We start from the raw sequence: 23,750 nt of genomic DNA, 5'->3' as shown, positions 1-23,750 counted from the left end.
ATTCCCAAAACAGACAAGAGGAGCAAGCTAAAAGATTAGCTAGAGAGGAATAGAAATTTTAATAATGCATTTTTCCTATCAAATGACAGAACTTAAGATGAATCAATTTTTCCGGATGACCAAGGACAGGATTCCCAGAGTCCATTGCTTCTAAAGGGCATTCTTTGAATTCTTGATGTTAGTGGTCAATGTTGCTATGTGATCACTTTTTGGGGATTAGTTGGAAAAATCATTTCACCAAACATTTTGCTTTAAAGAGTTTCTTGGTGACTTTACTATCCCTGACTGCTGAAGGAGGTCGGCTGATGCAGGATAAAAAGATTTTATTTTGATGAAAAAATAGCACTTCAAAATGGAAAGTCTTTACCACAAGGCGAAAACCTCGAATTATCTAATCTAAAAGAGAAACGAGGGCGCCCTGTTTTTCAATGGCTAAACTAGTCTGGTGAACAACAGTGGACAAGACCAACGAGTACAGGCTACAGTGCAGGGGACCACAAGGAGATTTGGATAAAAAATGGTAGCATTATAGTTCCTGGATAATTCAGGAATGTCAGTTGCTCAGAAGGAGTTTAGTTATACTTTTAATAAAGAAGCTGAACCTAATGTAGGTTAGATTCTTAAAGGATTAAGGAGGAAGAGCACACCTATTGTTCCTGTATGCAGATTTGAAAGTATTACTTAAAAAAGGTGCTACAGTGTTATGCTTGCTGTCTGTTCAAGCACATGGAAATATACGAGGAGAAAAAACCAGCCAGTGGGCTAGTATACACTGTGCACAATACTATGGGCTCCTAGAGAACCCTTTTGCTATTGTAACTTTTTAAATCATAATAATAGGCTAGTAAACCAGTGGAATATGTGTATTGATTTATTAGTATTTTATATCCAATTACACATAGAATGCATTTAAACCAACTGAAGGAATACTGAAGAACCCTGAGAAAGAACTGTAAACGGGTGGAGAGACTATGGAGGAAGAACCCAGAGACAGAGAGCAGGGAAAAATACCGTAGGGAATTAAGGACGTATAAACTTGCTATACGCGCAGCAAAGGCCTCCTTTTTTGGGGAGAGAGTGAGTCATGCTGCGTCCTCATCCAGGGAAGCCTTTCTAGTGATGAAGGAGCTTCTTAAACCACAGGATCCCATTCTTGTCCACGACAGACCACAGGAAAAATGTCTGGAATTGGCCACTTACTTCAAAAATAAAATTGACACCATTATTAGTTCTCTCCCTCCGGTGATGGGAACCCCGACTTCGTCTGAAGACTTAAGCATGTCGGAAAATTTATTGACGTCTTTTGGCCCCGTAACCTCAGGCGAAGTACTGAAGGTCCTCGGGAGCTTGAAGAGTGGCTCGCCTCGAGACCCAGTCCCAATGCGGTATTTAAAGCAGGCTGCCCCATCGATAGGAGAGCCTTTGACCGATTTGGTCAATCTCTCCTTCGCTCATGGCACGGTACCGCCAGACTGGAAGAGCGCAGTCGTTAAAGCGCTTCTGAAGAAGCCTGGCTTAGATCCACAGAACTTAGCCAATTTCAGGCCCATCTCCTTGCTACCAGGGATTAGTAAGGTTGCCGAGAAACTGGTTAACCGCCAACTGTCCAACTTTCTCGAGGAGAATGGTCGGTTGAGAGACTCCCAGACGGGATTCCGACCGGGTCATGGAACCGACACGGCCCTGCTAGCAGTTGTAGAGGAGGCCAGAAGCACTTTGGATACAGGGGGGTCAGTGGCAGTGATCCTCCTGGACCTAAGTGCGGCCTTCGATACTGTCAACCATGGAGTGTTGACACAACGCCTAGCAGAGACAGGAGTCACAGGAGCGGCCCTGGAATGGCTGGCCTCTTTTCTGGAGGGGCGTACCTTCGAGGTTTGGGAAGGCAACGCAAAATCTCCTCCCTTTCCACTTCACTGTGGGGTGCCTCAGGGCTCATCCCTAAGCCCCACGTTATTTAACGTGTATATGGCACCCCTTGAGGGTGTGGTGTCTCCGTTTGGCTTTAAGACCATAAGCTATGCGGATGACACTCAGCTAGTGGTGGGTCTGACACAGCTGGAGAAGCAGCCTGAAACGCTCCATTCATGCTTAAGAGAGGTGTTTGACTGGATGACCAGGTCATCGCTCAAATTGAACGGCTCAAAAACTGAGCTGATGATCTTGGGCCACTCAAACTTCGCCCTCTCGCCGAGCAGCTGGCCCAACTGTATGGGCACTCCGCCTGACCCAAAGAAGGAAATTAAGAGCCTGGGGGTCTGGCTGGAGCCTGATCTGTCCTTTAGGACACACGCCAAGAAGATCGCTGGCGTGTGTTATGGACTGCTCCGCTCGGCCCGTAAGGTTCTCCCCCTCTTACCGGAACTCTCCCGGAAGCTGTTAGTCCAAGGTCTAATCATCTCACGCCTGGACTACAGTAATGCACTCTTTCTCGGAGCACCGGAATCAACGTTCAAAATCCTGCAACAAGTGCAGAACGCGGCAGCCAGGCTGCTGCGGAACGTTCCGGCCAGGCAATCAGCCAGGCCCGCTCTAAAGGCACTCCATTGGCTCCCGGTCAAAGAGAGAGTGACCTTCAAAGCCCTCTGTATTGCTCACAAGAGCATTCAGGGGAAAGGACCTGCTATTCTGAAGGACATGATTCGGCCCTATAAGCCCACCAGAGCCTTACGCTCCGATAATAAACACCTCCTTCAGATAAAGAGAATTAGGAGAGCCCGTTCAGGTGGCAGGAGCTTTTCCATCCATACTGCACACGCCTGGAACTCCCTCCCACTCTCACTACGCTCTGAACCAAACCTGCTCAGGTTCAGGAAACATTTGAAAACTTATCTATTTCCAGAATAATTCTAAATCTGTTCTGCTTCACACAGGCAGCTTGCTCTGATTCTCTATAAGCGCTGGGATGCCTCTGGGTAACCGTGCGCGGTACAAAATTCGTTAATAATAATAATAATAATATATATGCAAGCCACAATACAATCTTTGGCTAAATAAACAAATCTACATGTAAATACATCACAATTGTTATATGTAAACAATATACATGGACATTTTCAGAAAAGCCCGATGTATTTCGGGACTGACACGTCCCTTCCTCAGGGGCAACCTGTCAGCGAAAATCAGTGGCGGATGGTGACATTTGAAAGTGGTGGGGCGTAAACTTTCTGTGGGAGTGCACCGTGGCGAGCGAGCGCAGCGAGCGAGCTCGACCTCCTTAGAGGGGGTTCGGGGGGGTTTTTCCCCCCGAGAAAATTTTGAAAAAAAAGTGGGTAAAGGGTGCATTTTCAAGCAAATTTGAGAAGCACAGAGACTAGAGCTGCAAACACACATAGAGCCCACTGCAGAGGGTATGTTCTTAGGTGAAGTCCTGCTGAAACTAAAATGCATTAACATTATAATCTCAGTTTCCCCACTTAACAAAGAGTCATCCCCAGAAAATGAGTTCCCCATCCTGTTTCTTCATTACATTTTCAGACAAAATTAGGAACATTCATAGACCATCCACACATGCATTAAGCACATTGTAAAAACAAAAAAAAGAATCACGTACAATAAAGCACAAATACACACACACAGTCGCACATACAGACATACATACCATAACACACACATACAGACATACACAGGCACATCTTGAGACACACAAAAATCAACTCTTAATGCTGCGACTGCGAGGAAATATGCTGACACCCTGATCCAACCTTGCCTCATGTGAATATTGAAAGCAAAATCGCTGGCGTGACTGCTAACATGCTCTTGATCAACGAGCGTCTGTGTCCCTAAATCTGAATCATGATTCCATCTAGAGTCGCCGAATGGTACAAACTCCTCCCAACTCCCCCCTTGTGTAACGTAATTCCCGTTTCAGATCACTTTCCTTCTTGTCTGCATAAAATAAACCATTAAATATTTATTTTAACCGAAATCCACAAAATATGAAATCTGGCCTTTAACGGAATAAGGAACAACTCTTAAAATGAAAGAGACTAAAAGTTGTTTACTCCGAGGATGTTCCCATAAAAACGTGTTTGTATATTTTTGAAACAAGAGACGCCTAATCTGCGATAAAAAGAAAGGCTTGCCTTTGTGAAGGAAACCGCTTTGTCGGTGGTAGTAACAACTATATTAAAATGCAATTTCAATGACAAAGAAATACACACAAGTTCCAGGGGAGAAAGCCGTTCGCTGGAAACAAGAAAGACGCCCAGTTCCAAACTATTTTCAAATTAAAAAAACAAAATCACAAACACATAGATGTATATGTATTTGAAATGGGAATTCCAGTACCACCTGTTTCAAAATGAGCAGAAATGTCCCATTTTTTAATTCTTCACTTTATGTGACTATATTTGGCAATGTTGCCCCCTCTAAGAGCCATGATATACAGTGCTGCAGTATGAGAGCTAGGGCATACCATACCGCTGTAGTATGAGCACAAGACACAGGACCACAATATGAAAGCCATGATATACAGTTCTGCAGTATGAGAGCTCGGACATACCATGCCACCGCAGTATGGCCACAAGACACAGGACTAACATATAACAGCCATAATATACAGAGCAGCATTATGAGAGCTCAGCTAGGACATACTGTGCCACAAGAGATTGAGCATAAGGCACAGAACTATGATATAAGAGCCATGATATACAGTGCTTCAGTGTGAGAGCTCGGACATACCATGCCGCTGTAATATGAGTACATGACACAGGGCTATAATATGAGAGCCATAATATACAGTGCTGCAGTATGACAGCTCGGACAAATCGTGCCACCATAGTATGAGTGCAAGACATAGAAACACAATATTAGAGCCATAATATACAGAGCTGCAGTATGAGAGCTCAGCTAGCACATGCCACCAGAGATTGAGGATATGGCACAGGGCTACAATATAAGAGCCACGATATACAGTGCTGCAGTTTGAGAGCTGGGACATACCATGCTGCTGTAGTATGAGCACAGGACACAGGACCACAAATGAGAGCCATAATATACAGTGCTTCAGTGTGAGAGCTAGGATGCCACCAAGTGGACTTGGAAATGCTTTTGCCATATTAAAAATAAATACCATCCTGCTCACTGGAAATGTTGGAACACGTCACTTCTTACTAAAATGCCCCTGCAGCGGTGGGAGGCGGTGGAACCAGTCTGAGATTCTGTGTCCCCATGTTCTGGGGACATGCAAGAAGGTATTGCCGACCGCTCTCCCTGAATTAGGTCAGGAATAAACTGTTTGACATTTACGTTGTCCCATTTTAATCTCCTGCCAAAGTTGGATGAGAAAGTCAGTTCTCCCATGTCTTTTCCTCGTGCCCTTTCTAAATCCAAATTCAATTGTAAAATCAATAAACTATGATCATTCAAGCAATTATTCCTGATAGAAAAATCACAGGTTCAAGGTCACTCGTGACTATATTAAAGTCAATTAAGTTAGTCTTGCCATTTCCATGAAAGGTGGGTGGTAGTGAGCATGCTTTAAAAAAAGTATCCGAGGCGAAGAGCAAATTATGTTTGGTAATAATCTTATTTAAGGCCTTTCCATTGGAGTATGCAAAAGGGGAGTAATTATCACACCTTTTGGAGTGATTAAGCCACAAACCAGGGAATTACTAAAATTACAAAGCTTTAAGTTAAAATTCAACTGCCCAGATAACCGAAGTTTGACTATGTGCTTTTAAGAGTGTTTTGGAGAGACCTGTCCAAATGTTCACTCACCTCAGCGAGCGGCTATTATCAAAAACTGTAAAATCTGGAACCACACTGAATTATGTAACTTCCTTATCTTAATTGATGGAAATGTTACGTGACCAGAACTGCTAACCCCCCTTTCGTTCGGCCAGCAGGTGATGGAATCCGCTGGGGAGCAGTACGTGTGGAAGCCATCTAAATGAAAGAGGGACACCATCCATGTTTCCTGTAAGAAAACTAAATCGAATGTCCTGATTAAAGCTATGTTTTCCCCGCCATCCTGCCGTATTCTAGGAAGGTACAGTAATAGATGAAAACACACTAATGGGGTTACTACCCGGCGTTTTATTGCCGAAACCTATACTTTTTACAGAAGCTGGCTTACATATCTAATTTATCTGAGCACTCAGTAACGACCCCTGGGTGACCTCCTACCCTAGTCTGGTATTTCCTCAGGTATCATTGTGTCATGGGGGGGGGGGGGGGTCGCGCGGGGGTGTTTTTATAAAAAATAAAATCCTACCTGTCCTGAGCAGGTCCGGCCGGGTCCGCGCTGCCTCGCCTCAGGTCCGTTACTCAACTGCCGTTACTTCTGGCACCGCCGCCTACACACTCACTCACTGGAACAGGCGCAGCCCATCTGACCCCTCTCAGCCAATCCTGAGCGGCTTAGAGCAGGCTTACGCTCCGCCCGCCTACCCATTACGAGACCGAGGTTTGAGCCTTGGCTCAACCTCGCTCTCCTAATGGGCATGCGCCAGACTCGGGAAACACTAGTGCGCATGACTGGGCACGGTGCAAAAATCGCCCTCCGTCCCCACTCATGCGCACTTGTGTGCTGCTGGCTGCCTGTCAGTCAACATGACGCCAGACCGCCCACCCCATTCAGACTCTGAAGGGGGTGGGCGGTCCAACGTCATACTGACTGACAGTTCTCCCTCACCGTCGTCACCGAGGAAGCTGCGGGCGCGAGGCGCGGGCGGGGGGGCGACGCCCCAACGCCCCCAATGGACGGACCGCCACTGGCGAAAATATCTACATTACAATTCAATTTGTACAGAAGTATTTGAATAATCACAAGTAGGGAACAAAACATATCAGCATAGTGTATTAGATAATTTAAAGTCAAATGATGAAGAAGTAAGGCAATTTATCATAGTGTGTCAGATAATGGAAATTTACTGGTGGTTACTGGTGCTGTTAGTATGAGAAAAGGAGTTGAGGTTGTGCCAGATCCAGATGAGTGACCAGTTATATTATAGTAGATGAGTTGGTCTCAAGTGTCTACCCTAATGTGCAATTAACGAGATAAGCAGGTGAACTAGAGGGTGAGAGTGAAAATGAATAGCAACGGAGGGTAAATGGAGGTGAACTCACCTCGGGCAAAAGATGTGGTTTGTAGCCGTAGGTAATGATGGTTTAAAGCAAGCTAAGAATTACAGAAAAAACATAGTAAACGCACGAATCCCATAAGCAAACTAGCGGGATTTTCTGAAAGGACAATGTCATGAATAATCATGATAGTGGACTTACCACACGAGGCATGAGGAGTACGAGTCTCAGGGAAAAATGCAACGACTGTTGTGGTCGAAATATCAGTCTATCAAAAAAAACAAGAAAGGAAATGCGAGTGAACCCGCGGAGGGTCTAAAAAAGTAGCGAGAAGCCAGGAGGAAGACCGGCTGGAAGAAAACGCTTACCGGTTAAGAAATGCTCGCGGCTGGACGTGAAGGCAAATCAATGGCTGTGGTGATTTTGAATTTATAAAATCTGTTTATTTGCATTTCTTATAACAGGATACACAGAACACTCTGGAACCAGAGCGTCATACATATGTAATAGAATTGTTGATATGTATCTAGCCAGGTGCATATTAGCTAATAGGAGCGGGGGCATCGCCTAATCTCGTGACAGCATTGAGGGCCTCCCAACTGTAACCGCAGCCACAGAGTCCCCATCGGTATCCTGCCACTGGGAGGCCTCCCCAAGATGAAACGCTAGTATGCCTCCCACTCACCTCCAGTGTGTATTCCATAAACAGTTAGCAAACTATGTAACAGTGAGGCAGAACATCAAATGCCCAGATGAAACCGCAACAGCAATGTCCGGCCTATGATTCATCAACCCCTCATTCCTTCCCCCTGTTCCGACCCCCCCACCCCGATGTCCCTTGTGCATGTTGTTTGAAAAATCATGGTCACCTTCGCAATACGCCCCTCCCGAACAACCAGACTCCCCAACACAACACTTCATGCCTCACCCCCAGATTGGCCAGTACCTGGTCCCTCTCGGGGGGCGTCCCCATCGTGTTCCCGGTAGGCCACTGCGATATCCCCGTCTAGTCGCACCAGGGCCTGTACTATCGCCTCCCATTGACTCGCTATTGGAGTCTTCCTAAGGCCTAGCGTTTCTTCTCGTAGGAGGGCCGTGCCCTCCGCCTTTGCCCACAAATAGGGAGCCTCGCCATGCCCGTACATGGGGCAGATCAGCCGCCTTCCAGCGCTTGGTAAGCAGCCGCTTTGCCACCACCAGCCCCAGGTCGATGAACTGAGAGGCGACTCTCGTGGAGGGGGTCCTGTGAAAGAGGTGTAGCATGTAGACCGGCCATTCAAACGGTAGCCGACGAGCCGTACATGCGCGGAGCGCCCCATGCACCATCCGCCAGTACGGGTCCAGCGCGGGACAGCTCCACAGCATGTGGACCAGTCCGGCATCTAGCTCCCCGCAGCGGGGGCAGCCCGCATCTGCACAATGGAAATACTTGTTGACGGATTCATGCGTAAGATACGCTCTGTGCAGAATAAAGAATTGTATTTGGCGGAAACGCATATTCCGGGGATCTTCGTCGGGCCCTGCAGCGCTCTATCCCACTCCTTGTCGGCCATGGGCCGGGTCAAGTCCGCCTCCCACTTACGACGCAGCGGAACCAAACTAGTTGCCGCATGCGTACGCAAGGAGGCAGCGAACCACCGGATCATGTGTCTCCCGCGTCCCATGACGTGGAGGTATTGCATCGTGAGATGCTGCTCCGGTTCCTCTCTGAGATCACCCCAACGACTCGTCAACGTCGCCACCAGTGACCGGGCAGGGCGGCTACCCCGTATCCTCCGCCAACGTGGCGAACGGGAGGAGGGCACCATCGAGGTACAAATCCCCCAGTGTGTGGATATCCGCCGCACGCCAGTCTGCGAGTTCAGTCGAACTCAGTACCCTCCGCCCACTGGGGGAACCCTCTATCGGGATAGCTGGGGCATACGGTGTTCGGGCCCGGGTGAGATAGAGAGAACGGCGATAGCACTTGTAGGCCACCAACACAAGGAGGAGCACCGGCCTCGACACCTTCGCGGCCGGGTGGAACAATTTGATGATGTCTGCCAGGGGGAAGGGGGGTGCCGTAGTCGCCGTGTCATCTCGTCCCCTGTCTGCCAACCACCAAGCTACCCACTGCAACTACGCCGCTAGATAATAATGTGCAAAGCACGGTATCGCGAGTCCCCCCTGGTCGGTGGGGAGGTACAGCTTGGGTAGGGCTACTCTATGGCGCGCATTACCCCATATAAAGTCCCGCAGCGATCGCTCAAGAGTGGCAAAGAAGGATGCCGGTATATATATGGGCAAGTTAGCGAAATAGTACAATAGCCGGGGTAGAACCACAATTTTGATTAAGGCGATTCGCCCCGTGACCGTGAGGGGAAGCGTGCCCCAAAACCGCATCTGTGCCCTGACCGCCGTCACCGCCTTGCCCAGATTGCCCTCCACGAGATCCGTCGGTTGCCGAAATATCTGGATACCCAGATAACGAAAGGTGTCAGGTTGCCATTTCACCGGTACGCCCCCAAGATGGTAGCATGGGTATCGGGTGTAAGCCCGAAACGCATAAAGGCAAGACTTGGCAGCATTTACGTGGAGACCAGAAAGAGCAGCGAAGTCAGACAAGGTGCGCTCCAATTCTATCGGGATGTGCGCCACATCTCTAACTAAGACCAGAAGGTCGTCCGCATAAAGTGAGACCTGGTGCGACGCATCGCCCAAAGGGATGCCCTCCGTCAACACCCTGCGAAGCGTGGCGGCCAGAGGCTCTATAGCGAGCGCGCACAGGAGGGGTGAAAGTGGACACCCCTGCCTGGTACCATGGCCGATTGGGATGGCTTCGGAGATGTATGGCCCGGTTCTCACCCTCACCACAGGGTTCTTGTAAAGGAGGGCCGCCATCTGAAGAAACCCGAGGCCTAACCCATAGTGCGACAACGTCACCACCAGGTACTCAAGGCAGTCAAAGGCCTTTTCAAGATCTAAGACCAGACAGCCCGCCCTAGGCCAGTGCTGCACCCAGTCAGTGGCCACGCGGAAAAACCGCCGCAAATTAAGAGAGGTGCTGCGTTTTGGTACAAAACCGTTTTGGTCTCCGTGTACCAACTCCGACACCGTTGGAGCCAGTCGTTCCGCCAATGCCTTAGCCAGGATTTTATAGTCCGCATTAAGTAGGGCAAGGGGGCGGTATGACCCCAGGTTGGTAGGGTCTCGCCAGGCTTGAGTAGGGAGACCAAGTAAGCTTCTCGCATGGAAGCGGGCAGAGTGCCCTCTTCAAGAGCCGCAAGGTAGAGAGCATGTAGCTTGGGCACTAGCATCTCCCGATAGGCCTTATAGTACTCCGCCGGGAGTCCGTCCGGTCCCGGCGCCCTTCCAGAAGCCAAAGAGGCCACCGCATCTCCTACCTCCTCCACAGTGAGGGGGCCTTCAAGTGTGTTCTGGTGCTCATCTGGGACTGTGGGCAGGAGGGCGGCCTCCAAAAATCGATCCAGGTCTTGCGCCTGCCGGTGCCCCGTCGAACGGTACAGGGTCGTGTAGTGTGCCGTCAACACCTGATGGATCTCCTGCTGCGTGTACACTGGCGTCTCGTCGGGCCCACAGATAGAGTCTATCGGGGCATGTGCCGTCTCCTGCCTGAGCAGCCAGTCTAGTAACCGCCCTGCCCTGTCGGACGTAGCATGAACCCGGGCCGAGTGAGCCACATAGTTGTGACATCTCTGTCGCTCAAGTAATTCAGCGTGCCATGCCCGAGTCCCGACCTCCACCCTCTCCATGCCGCTCGCAAGCCAGCAAGTGACAGTGCAAGACGTCTACGGATATTCCCCGACGCGCCCAAGCAGTGTCCCCTAATGGTGGATTTATGTGCATCCCACTCCATCAGTTCGCTATCCGTCGTCCCCTCGTTCAGTTCGAAGAACTGCTCGATCGCCGTGCCCACAGAGGCGCGGAATTCAGCATCTTCCAGGGCTGCCGGCTGGAGTCGCCACGTAGGGACGGGTGGCCGACCGGGATCCCATCGGAAATGCAATCTAAGAGGATTATGGTCCGAGTGGGTCCTGCCCAAATATTCCGCCTGGACTACCAGGGGAGTTAGAGCGCGAGAGCCCACCACCCTGTCGAGTCGAACATGAAGGTCATGCACAGCCGAGTAGTACGAGTAGATGCGGTCACCGGGGTGCAGGTTGCGCCACATATCAACTAATGCCCAGCGCGACAGCCAGTCCGTAAGGCTCCTCGCATTCGAGACCGCCTGCATGCTCCGGAGGGGCGGGTAGGACCTATCTAGGTGTGTATCAAGGACTGAGTTAAAGTCCCCCGCCCAGTAGCCAGGGGAGACCCGCGTATGGTGCCAGCACCGCGGATAAGTGATCTAAGAACGACGGCTGCTCAACATTTGGGGCATACAGAGAGCCTAGCAGTATGTGCTGGCCATTGAGCCTCCCACGGACCAAAGTGTCTCGCCCGGCGGGGTCAACCACCGTTTCCGTGCATGTAAACGGCGTGCCCGCCCTCACCCAGATCAGTGTGCCGCGGCGCGTGCGGAGTATGTGGTCCCAAAAAGTTGGCCCCTCCAACGGACGCGCAGTCGGCTGAGCTCAGGTTGTGTCATGTGGGTCTCCTGAAGTAGGGCGATGGCTGCCTTATGCCGTTGCAGATAGGCGAAAACAGAATAGCGGCGCGCCGGTGTGTGCATACCCCGTATATTCCATGTGATTACGTCGGTGTCAGCCATCTAAAGCAAGCAAGGTGTGTATGGGCCTCGGGGCCAGGGTCGGGTCGGTCAGAGGGAAAACCCCGATTGTGAATGTCATGCCGGTATGTCGCAACGAAAAAGCTAACAAATAAACTTTGGCGCGCTGCTGGGCGCATCTAATAACAGTCAACGTCAAGAACTGTGTAACTGTCAGGGCAAACCCCAAAGTGGGTATTCGTCCAAACTACAAGCCAAATGCCTATGGATGAAACTGAGCCAGGTGTTGGCTAGCGGGTGCGCGATGCGACTGTAACTTACGCAGGTGACCGCGCCTTGTGTGCCTCCTATGATGCTAATAGTGCTGAACATGTGTAAGCGGCTGAACTGTGCCTACCTACCCCACCCGCCGCTATCCTCGTGTATCCTGTGTGCCCCCCCGGAGCTGCATTGCCCGCCACCCCACTCACCCAAGGCCTCACAGCCGGTTTGTGTGTGCCGACGTGAGGTTCTACCCCTCGTAGAGCAGGGGGCTAAGAGGACCAGTAGTCACCGCGGCACCCAGGCCCACTCTCGCCACCCCACACGCCAGCAGCTCCCGCCACCCCCCCACATTCAGTTCACATGATGTGATCAGCAGTTTGGGGTGTCACCACTGGCAGCACTTGATCGTCTGAGAGCATGATAGACGGGGAGGACGATCTGCTAGTCTCAGGTTCGCTATCTTCACAGGCTGCTACTTCTCCTTGGCTGCTCACAGACCCCAGGGTGGCCACCGCCTCCAGGGCTTCCTGACGCTCCAGTCGCATTTTCTCTGGACTGGGCGCCACAGCAGGGCCCAACCCCACCTGTCTGCGAGCCTCCCTACGCCGCCGCCGCCTCGACCTTCTCTCCTGCTGTCCGCCAGCTCCCGGGTCCGGCAGCCTCTGGCCCCTGTGCAGCCCTGCTTCCTCCAGCCAGTCCCAGACGTCTGACGGGGCGTCAAAGAAACGAGTCCCCTCATTCGTGGTCACCCTGAGGCGCGACGGGAACAGCAGTGAATATGGAATCTGCAACTCGCGCAGCTGTCGCTTCACTGCCAGATAGTTGCTCCTCCGCTTCTGGACTGTCGCCGTGTAGTCCGGGAAAAGCATCACTTGGCTACCACCCACCGTGATGGCCTCCAGCTTCCGAGCCTCGCGGAGTACCACGTCCCTGTCTCGATAATTGAGAAGTCGGAAGAGGAAGGGACGCGGCCGAGCCCCAGGGACAGGCCTCCGCGCCGGGACCCTGTGCGCTCGCTCCACTACAAATTGTGGGGAGAGTACCCCCGGAGGAAGAATGTCCCGCAGCCATCCCTCAACAAACTGCTCTGGTTTCCGCCCTTCCTCGCCTTCCGGAAGACCCACCACACGAACGTTGTGGCGCCGAGAGCGACCTTCCGCATCATCGGCACGATCCTCCAGGGTGTGAACACGGTCGATCAAGTCCTGTAAGGCTATGGTGTGGTTGCGCACCACAGGTTGGACTTCCTGGAGCTCTTGGCGTTGTTGTGTGACGGAGTCCACTAACTTGCGGTGGTCCGCATGTAGAAGGGTGAAGTCCACCGTGACTTTGTCAATGCGGGATTCCAAGGAGGCCCTAGTCTGCTCCAGGGTGGTGCCCAGCCGATCCACCGCCGCCAGCATGGCATCCATCTTGGTCTCAAGTGTTGTCGCCTGTGGTTCCGTGCCGCCTCCAGTGCGTCCCGGTGCCGGACCAGGGCCCTCCCCTCGCAGTCGGGCCTCATTCGGCTTGTTCCGCAGCCGACCCATGGCCAACTGTTGTGCCGACGGCATTCGTTGTCCACTTGACAGGCAATCCCAGTCCCCGGTTCCGCACTGTCTACATCACTCCCCCACCGCTGAGGAGGGGAAGGGAAGAGTGGGGGGCCTTTCACGGGGTCCTCTCAATGACTGCCGCTGCCACCTCCTCACAAATGTCTACGGACCAATGCCTCCAGGTCCCCGAGTCTGACAGGTCCGCCTCCGGCTGATGCCGGGTACGCGGAGACTGGAGCCCCACCACGTCCGGTGGGAGCCTCCGAGGCACCCGTCGGCTCCAGGTATTGCCACCGCTGCGGGGCGCAGGCAGCTCCCCACTCCACAATCGACGCCCGCTTCAGTGTCCTTGCCGGGTCTGCGGACCCACAGTCATTGAGCGAGCCACTTCTAGGGCACCAGGACACACAACAATGCTGGGGCAGCCCGTCACAGTTTATCAGCACTCTCCGCCAGATCCACCGCTGCGCCTCAGTCCACGAGGAGGTCCGCCTTGCCTCTCAGGTCTCCCCGCCACGGCCCCCAGATTTCCCAGGACGCCGGGTGTTAGCTCCGTGGGACGGACCCAGGCAGCTCCAAAGGGCACCACACCTTACAGCACTGGGGGCCGATCCTGACCAGGGTGTCCTTCCTCTCCCCGGGGAAATTGCCACAGGCTCCTCTCCCAACGGTGTCTCACCAGGCTGTGGCCCGTAGCGCCTTTCGTAGGCAGTCAGCACCACTTCGCCGGCCTCGCACTCAGCGCCGTTCCCATTCGGTGTCCCGGACCAGTCAGCCACCGGCTCTGCCGCTCCTTACCAGCACCACTATCAGTCTCCGTGGCCCCAGCAGGTCGCCGCCAGATCGCCTCTGCCGCGGGAGTCGCGGCTCATGCGGCCCAGTCGCCGCGTGGTGAGCCGCGGGCTGGAGTGCCCCTCGCGGCCGGCCGCAGTCCGCCGCCCGCTCCGTGGTCTGCACCGGTGCCAGCTACAGGGGGTCATATCCGGGGACGCGAGCCGTCCCCAGTTCCAAATTTCTCCGGGAGGTCGCGGGGTACGTTCATGCAGCGGGTGGTGGTGGCTGCAGCCCCAGCTCACACTGCTGCCAGGAGAATTTGCAGGATGATGGCACCAAGCTGTAGGAGCTTCACGCACTGGCGACCATCTTGCTAGCGCGCCACCTAGCGCCCCCCCATCAATGGCTGTGGTGATAACGTGAAACCGAATTACCGGTAGCTAAAATACGCGCGTAAACTAATAGGGATAAAAACAAGACGGAAGAGAAACCATGGTGGCTATCTTAATAAAGGAAGAGGAGATGAATAATGTATCCCGATCAAGTAGAGAGGGCTGGCAATGAATTGCGGGGAGCAATAAATATGGGGATAATAAGAATAAGCTGATCAAAAAGAAATATATAAGCAGAAGAAGAGGAGTGATGCCTAAAAAAATTGGGAAAATATGCTCAAGTTGTGGTAGTGTTGTGGTAATAAAAATGTGTGAAAGAGGAAATATAAATACAAGTAATAGTCATCACCGACAGAGTGATTGGTTAGTAACTTATTGCATTATAGATCAAGGTTCATATAAAAACATCACAGAAAACAACTCATATCAAATCGATCATTGAGCCCGGTAGGGGACATTGATGTTTTTGAATCCAAAAGATTTCTCTTTGGAGTAAAGTTTTAGTGATGTCTATGCCTGGTCTTACATTCATTTTTTCAATAATTTGACAACGTAGTTGGGATAGTGTATGTTTAGCTTCCACCCAGTGGGTGGCGATACTTGATGTGGTATTTTTGTTACGAATTTTACTTTTATGCTCGGTGATTCGAATTTTAAGTTTACGTTCGCTTTTACCCACGTAAGCTTTCCCACAGGGGCATTTAATACAATAAATCACATGGGATGAATTACAATTCAACGTGATTTTAGAACCTGATACTGGGTGAGTTAGAATGTTACCAGTTATGACGTTATTGCAATGTATGCAAGTAGTGCATTTTTTAGTGCCAAGTTGATCTTCAGGTTTCAAATTAGGGTTCGGCGATGCTAGTAAGGAACGTAAGTTTTTCCCTTTGGTGTAAGCAAAGAGAGGTTTAGCTTGAAATAAACCACTGAATTCATTTTCATTTTGAAGTAATTCCCAGCGAGCATGGATGATTTTTTTGACAGATTGGGATATTGTAGAAAATCTTGATACAAATACTGATCTTTGGTCTGTTTGGCGTGGATGTTTGGTGAGTAGTTTGTTTCGAGGTTTAACCAATGCTTTATCAAGACAATTCTGTAACACCTCTTCAGGGTAACCACGTGATTGAAATCGTTGTCGGAATTCCTGTAATTTTATGTTGCATGTTTCGGGGTCAGAACAAATCCTGCGAATCCTTATAAATTGAGAAAGTGGAAGGTTCTTTACTAAACTTCTCGGGTGGAAACTGGAGTATGCTAGAACACTACTACGGTCGGTGGGTTTATGGCAGATTGATGTCTCAAATCTGTTAGACGATGTTTTGAAAATCTGTACATCGAGAAAATGAATGGTCTCCTTTTGAATGTTGTAGGTTAACTGTATGAGTGGGTTGATGTCATTCAAGGTGTTAATCATGTTTACCAAAGATTGTTCCGTGTCCTGCTAAAGAAGGAAAATATCGTCAATGTAATGACAGTAGAGTATAATTTGAGGCCACAAAGTGGCGTTTAACATGATGTTCTCGTATTCATACTGGGACATGAAAATATTGGCATACGAGGGGGCCCCCGAAAAACCCATAGATGTTCCTGTGAGTTGAGCATAGAATTGTTGTTGCCATTCAAAATAGCTGTTGTGAAGACAAAATTTTAGAAGTTGTAGAATAAAAAGCTTTTCAAAGTCTATGGAATCAGTTCGTAAAAGTGCCCATTCTGTAGCTTCCCGGCCTGCTGCATGGGGTATTGATGTATATAAAGCAGTTACATCGATAGTTCATAGTAAAATGGTTGTGTGTTGATCAATTTCCAGATGTTGTAATTTTTGGAGAAAGTGTGCAGTGTCCTTGAGGTACATGCTCCAATTCTGAACGAACCTTTGTAGATCGAAATCCAGAAATGTACCAACTGGGTCAAAAATGGACCCACAGCCGGAGACGATAGGGCGAAAAGGTGGATTACATGGGTCCTTATGCATTTTAGGAATCATATAGAGTTTTGGTCTGCGTGGGTAGGTAGTTGTAAGAAAAAGTTGTGTAGATTCATTAATCCAATCCTTTTCACGTGCCTCTGCTAGAAGTTTGGTGAGCATATCCTGAAGTTGATTGGTGGGATCATAGGTGAGTTTCATGTAAGTGTTAGAATCTGCAACGTGAGAAAATACTTTCAAATGGTAATATTCAATATCCATCACAACAATAGAACCAGCCAGGTTCTATAATCTGCAACGTGAGAAAATACTTTCAAATGGTAATATTCAATATCCATCACAACAATAGAACCAGCCAGGTTCTATTGTTGTGATGGATATTGAATATTACCATTTGAAAGTATTTTCTCACATTGCAGATTCTAACAATTACATGAAACTCACCTATGATCCCATGATTACGATGATTACTTCACCTCTAATGATCTATCCGAAACTCCACACTTTATCTTGTGGAACGCCTTTAGGCCGGCAACCCAGAGCGTCATCACCTCAATCGCAACAGCGTGCAGACGGGAGGCCCGATTAGTCGAAACCGGCCTGGCTAGCAAAATCAAGGCGCTGCTGGGACTAGATCATTTGGCACCCTCTAAAAGCCACAACTGTCTCCTTGCCATGCTCGAGGGCCAAATTAAAGCGCATCGGACAAACAAGGTGGAGCAGTTACTGCTGTTACTGAAGAAGAGATTCTATTAAGGGGGGGTAAAGTGGGATCAGTCCTTGCACGTTGACTGCTTAGGCAGGTGGCAAGGGCTCACTTTGCAAAGGTCGAAAGTGTGGAGGGTACCTGGGCCCTCTGAGAGCGCGATGAACAACAAGCCTTCCACACCTTCTATACCGCCCTATGTGAGAAAGTACCTTCCTTCCTAAGCGAAATCCACTACCTCCTCTCTGCTTGTCCGTGGGCCACCCGTGACGCACATCACTCACAGCTTCTTGAAGCGCCAATCACTTTAACTGAAGTCCAACAGGCGCTAAAGGACCTACCAATTGGCAAAACTCGGGTCCAGATGGCCTCCCAGTCTTTTTTATCGCATGTTTTGCCTCAAAAACAGGACCACTTATTGTGACTCTAACTCTTTTTCTGATAGCACAGGTCTCACTCCTATGTCCATGGCTGAGGTAGCCCTCATTCCCAAGTCAGGTAAAGACCCCTCACTATGCACATCATACCGCCCTATCGCTCTCCTCAACACTGATGCAAAAATGTACACTAAAGTTCTGGCAAATCGATTGGAACCCTATCTAGCTGGCCTGATTGACCAGGACCAGGTTGGGTTCATTCACCAGCGTCAGGGGTCGGACAACATACGTCAAGTGTCTCATCTAGTAGGAAAAGCTCATCGCCGGGATATCCCCACTTGTCTACTCTTTTTAGATGCTGAAAAAGCATTCAACTGCGTTGACTGGGCCTTTTTTACAGGAGGTCCTCCAGAAAATAGGTCTGGGCCCAGACCCCAGGCAGAGATCAGGGTCAACGGCCAGCTCACCCAACCCATACATATATACAGGGGCACCAGGCAGGGCTGCCCGCTTTTGCCTCTTCTTTTCGCCCTAGTGGTCAAGCCATTGGAAATCGCTATCCGACAAGCTGGAGACATCAAGGCTAGCCCCTTTGGAGGCACTAAGCACAAAGTAGCACTATCTGCTGACGATCTCTTACTTACCATAACAGACCTTAGCAATTCTCTGCCCGCATTGATATCACTTCATAGCTCTTTTTAGGTAACCTCAGGTTAAAATCAATTTGACCAAATCCCAGGCACTGAACCTACCGATTCCTAATGAAGATATGACAGAATTGCAATCGCTCACCCCTTTTAAATGGGCTCCATACTCGCTCCGGTACCTCGGGCTGAACCTATCCCCCTCTTTATCCACATGGACACAGGCAAACTGGCCGGAGTGTAGGAAATCAGTATTAGAAGATCTACAAACTTGGAAATCGCTCTAAATCTCTCGGCTTGGACGACTTAACACGGTTAAATTGTCTATTATGCTGAAAATCCTATATCTATTACAAACGCTGCCAACCCCTTTTCCACAGGCAGACATACTGCGTCTACAGTGAGACATTGCCGTTTTTATTTTGGGCAGGAAGCGTCCGAGATTCCCCAATAAACTTCTTTTGCTAACTAGGGACAGGGGGGGTCTGGCGTGCGCCACTCTCCTGGAGTACTACTGGGCGTCACACCTCCGATTAATTTCAGAATGGGTGTCCGCGAAAGCAAGAAGCACTGGTTCCATATGGATCGGGCGGAGGCCTGCAGACCACTCTGGGACCTAGCCTGACTCCAGTGACATGCTCAACCCCGTAGTGCTTATATAGCCATCCCCACGAAAACAGTGCTAGACATCTGGGACAGAATTGCAATACAAAGGGGCCTCACCTCCTTTCCTTCTCCCAACACTCCGTTGGCGCACAACCCTGACCCCCCCCCCCCCCCCCTTCTCTACAGCCGCAATCCGTCTCGCCGTGGAGAGAGGGTGAATGCCGTACGAGCCAAGATCTCTTTGAGGGAGATATGTTCAAGCCTTTGACCGATGCAAACGCAGTTATCACCTATCTGTCGAGTCTAGACTGCAATAATACCAAATCCGACATTGGTTGCTCACACCACTGAACACCCAAGGAGCAACTCGGCCACTCACCTCTATTGAATCACCAGGGCGCTCCTATGATGGCTTGGGGGGCCTGATCTACCGCACTTACCAAGTACTACAACATTCTACCCCGACCAGACTTCACACATACCAAACACAATGGCATGCAGACGCTAGAGAGGAGATCCCCTCGAAACAATGGGAGCAGTTATGGCACGACATTCCCAAAATATACAGAAGCATACCCCAGCGGGAAACTGCCTATAAACTTATGACAAGATGGTACTACACTCCTCGGCGCTTGCAAAAGATGTTCCCTTCCTCCTTTCCCTTCTGCTGGCGCTGCCAATCTGTAACTGGGAACTTCATTCTGGTGGACCTGTCCCTCGCTGACCCTTTACTGGAAGGTTCTGAGCCACATCTAAGACACTGTTGGCTTCCCCATACCGAATACATACACTGTGGTTATAATGAGAGTACGGCCCCTAGCACTCACTGCCATGACCCACTCCGATTGGCACCTCACATATGCTCGGCGCCGCTAAACAATTACTAGCCCTCCATTTGAAGAAGCCCTCTGAACTTTTTTCATTTATTTATAAAGTTTTATATAGCGCGAACAGGATCCCGGTGGATATCAGAGCGCTGTACAATAAGTTGGTAGAGAGGACAAAATGAAATATACACAGCAGTTGTGGAAAGAAAAAAAAAAAGAAAACATAAGTAAAATAAAGTAAGAAACAATGATAAACAGTAAGCAATGGTACACATAAAAGGAATAATATTATGCAGACGATACGATCCGTGACTGTTAGATGTGCCATGGAGCTAGGAACAAAGAGACAGCCGCCGAGTGCCACAACCCTTTATGGTAGGAAATTGCTCATTAAGAATCTTTTGGCTTCCAGTTTGAAAGCCGTCGTCGAGGCGAGTCTGCGTACATCCGGTGCAAGAAAGTTCCATATTTTAGGGGCAGCGCCAGAGAAGGCTCGGTGACAAGTTCTTTTTTTGCTAAGGATGATAGGCTTCAGGGGAAGAGTAGAGGCGCTTCTAGATGCCCTTACCCCACAGAATAATTCAAGTTTTTGCGCTCGATACGTGGGAGTATTGTAGTGAAGGGCTTTGGGCGTCAGGATTGCAATCTTTAGCTGGATTCGTGCTTCAAAGGGAACCAGTTGAGAGATTCAAGGACTGGGGATATGTGCTCATTTCGTTTGGAGCCTGTGATCAGTCTTGCTGCAGAGTTCAGCGAGGGCCTAAGTGGAGCCAAGGCGTATTTAGGAAGGCCACAGAGAGTAGTTGCACTGCCATAGTTTAACCTTGGTAAGACTAGAGCTTATACCACCTGCTTGAAATCCTTTCGTGGCAGGAAGGGTTTGATCATTCTGAGTGTCCTCATCAGGTGGTTCGCTCCCTTACAGACATTGCTGATATGAGTCTTCATACTCAGGTGCTTGTCCACTGTGACTCCGAGCGATTTGGCTGAGTCTATGATGATCGGAGTGCAGTTGAGAGCCATGAGGTGAGGCAACCAGAGATCGATCTTGGGGGGAGATGAGCAAGAATTCCGTTTTGGAAGCGTTGAGCAGGAGATGGTTCTCGGTTAACCAATTTTGGGTCGAGGTGAGGATAGAGTTTAGTGAGATGATGTTGTCTGGGGATGAAATTTTTAAATAGAGTTGTGTGTCGTCAGCATACATGTGGAAGAGAATATTCATAGAGTTAAGTAAGTTAGCAAGAGGTTCCAGGAAAAGGTTGAAGAGGATAGGAGAAAGGGCGGATCCTTGGGGGACCCCCATAAGTACTGGGGAGGGCTGAGAGAGAGTGTGGTTTGTCTTGAATCTTTGAGATCTGTGGAGAAGGAAGGATGAGAACCAGTGGAGCACCCGATCCGAGAAACCCATTCTGTTCAGTAGGATGGATAAGAGAATGTCATGATTGACCGTATCGAATGCAGAGGAGAGGTCAAGGAGGATCAATAGGCAGGATTCGTTTTTGTCAAGCATTTTCAGGATGTCATCAAAAATGTGTATAAGGGCCGATTAAGTGCTGTGACCCCTCCGGAAACCAGATTGATGATGGTCTAATGTGAGCACAGAGCTGGGATTGGACGCATTTTTCGAGAAGTTTTGCTAGGGTGGAGATGTTGGAGATAGGACGGAAGTTATTGAGATCCGATTTGTCAGCGTTAAGTTTTTTAGAATAGGTGAGACCTGGGCTGCTTTTAGGCAGTCGGGGATCAAGCCTTGAGATAAGGAAGCGTTTACAATCCTGGTCCAGGTGGGGATGAGAGCGCTCTTGATCTCTTTGAAGATGGCCGGAGGCAGCGGGTCCCCGAAGTGGTTAGACGGGTTGATAGTCTGGAGAAAATTTTCAATGTCTTTTTCACTAAAAGAGGAGAAGGAGCCCCATGAAGCATTGTTCTTAGCGTCAACGATGGTCGGGATACGCTTTTCAAGGAAGTCAGAGGACGAGGCAGCTAAAGAAGGGGGCAATAGGGCCTTCTTAGAGGCGAGGTCCATGGAGATGAGTCGGGATATGTCTGTGAAGAAAGTGTCAAAATCCTCGCAAGAGGGTGGGTTGCCATTTAAATCAGAGAGGCTTGGAGCAGTAACAGATTGCTGTTTGACCAGTTCGAAGAGTTTCTTGGGGCGATTTGCCGCTTGATCTAGTTGTAATCTGAAGTAGTCAACCTTAGCTTTCTTGATCTGTTTGTTGTAGAGGCCTCTGACAACTCTCAGAAGTTTTAGTTGTTCCGAGGAAGGATAGGAACGCCAGGGTCTTTCGGCTGCTCTAAGATTGCGACGTTCTGAATTTAAGTTTTCGTTGTACCGCGGTTTGGAAATTTTTGATGAGGTATTTTTAAGCTTGAGTGGAGCAATGTCGTCCATGATCTTGGCGATGGTCGAATTGTAGTGGTCCGTGAGAGATTGCACCTCAACCAAGTCAGCTAGGGAGGAGAGAACGGATTTACAATGAGCAGCTAGTTTGTCGTGGTTTATTGATCTGAGATCTCATTTCAGAATCTTGGATTTAAGCGGTTGAGCCTTCCTCAATATCACCTCCCTGTTAATATAGAAAAGGATGCTGTGATGGTCCGACCAATCACAAAGAGTTATGGATTCTAAGGAGAGGGTCTGTTCCTTGGAGATGATGAGGTCAAGAATTTCCCCTTTCATGTGGGTAGGTTGATCACAGTGCTGTGACAAATCATGATCATTTAGAAATTATTTGAGTCAGGATACCGCTGGGTCATTGTGTTTGGACCAATGCAGGTTGAAGTCCCCTAGGAAGATTTGTGATACTGCTGAGTCAACATTGCTAGAGATGATATCCATTAAGTGCTCAATGAAAGGGAGATTCTCTCCCAGCGGGTGATAAAAAGTGAGAAGTTTACAGATTGGTAGGTTCTTACTTGAGATGCAGAGACAAAGATATTCGCATGAGGAGGGGGGAGAGGACTCCACCTGAGAGATCGAGAGAGTGTTCCTATAAATGCAGGCTAGACCACCACCCAATTTCAGATTTCTGTCAAGCCTGATTATATCATGAGTGGGAGGTACTAGAAGGTCTAAAATAGGAGTAGAAGCGTGATTTAGCCAAGTTTCGGTGAGGATGATAATATCTAAATCGTTGTGTTGGATGAGGTCAAAGATATCAGAGGCGTGTTTACTGGCTGATCTGCAATTTAATAGTACGCACTTGAGGTGAAGCGGATTCGAGGGGGAAGGAGTCTGGGTGATATTCACCCTAGTGAGGTTGTCAGAAATGCTGCATCTCAGACTGTGGGAAGGGTCTCTGTTTGGGTTGGGAAGGATGGATGGAGTGTATTTGCCTCGGAGGGGTCAGGTTAGCATTGGACCAAGGGGAGCAGGAGGAGAGATGGTCTTGAGGATCAGTAGCCGCTAGGCCAGGCTTAAGGCAACTGGGGCAGGATGGCGAGTTTGGAGAGGGAATAGATTTCGAGATGGTGGCGGCTAAAAACTGTCCATTGTGATCGCTAAGTCCTGTAGAGACTCTGGGCCAATTATTACAACTGAGCATGGTGAGAAGATCTTTCGAAAGGGCCTTCATGTCATGTAACTCAGCCGAGAGATTTAACAGTTGTAGAGATATATCATCAAGGCGTGCTGCCAAAACTGAGTAATGGTCGGGGGAGGAATGGAGTGCAGGAGAGACTGGGGGTGACAGCGGGCCAAGGAGAGGAACTGTAGGGTCCACTATGGTGGAGGGAGGATCATGGCTAGGTGGTTGGTCGGAGAATACTAGAGGACAATTCGAAAGTGAGGTATGAACCATCACAGATGGAGGGAGGTCATTGATCAGAGGGTTGGCTTGAAAAGAATCCAAAGGGGAACGTTGGCCAGAAACCGGCCTGGCTGGGGGCAAAGTTAAAGAGGAGGAGGAAGGGGTACCAACGGTTAATCGCTGAGATAAGGTGGTTTGAGGAATCCACCCATCACGAGGCTCACTCATAGTTGGGCTGACAGTCG

At 49.6% G+C, this 23,750-nt stretch overlaps 1 protein-coding gene across 2 annotated transcripts in view; it reads right to left on the bottom strand.

Moving 5' to 3' along the window:
• RAD54B (RAD54 homolog B) overlaps positions 1 to 23,750 on the bottom strand; it is a 495,994-nt gene that overhangs the window by 223,414 nt on the left and 248,830 nt on the right. The window lies entirely within an intron of this gene.

Source organism: Triturus cristatus, chromosome 5_1 (genome assembly GCF_964204655.1).
Source record: "Triturus cristatus chromosome 5_1, aTriCri1.1, whole genome shotgun sequence".
NCBI lineage: Eukaryota > Metazoa > Chordata > Amphibia > Caudata > Salamandridae > Triturus > Triturus cristatus.
The sequence above is the reverse complement of the archived record's forward strand: the minus strand, read 5'-3'. Positions and strand labels throughout refer to the sequence as shown.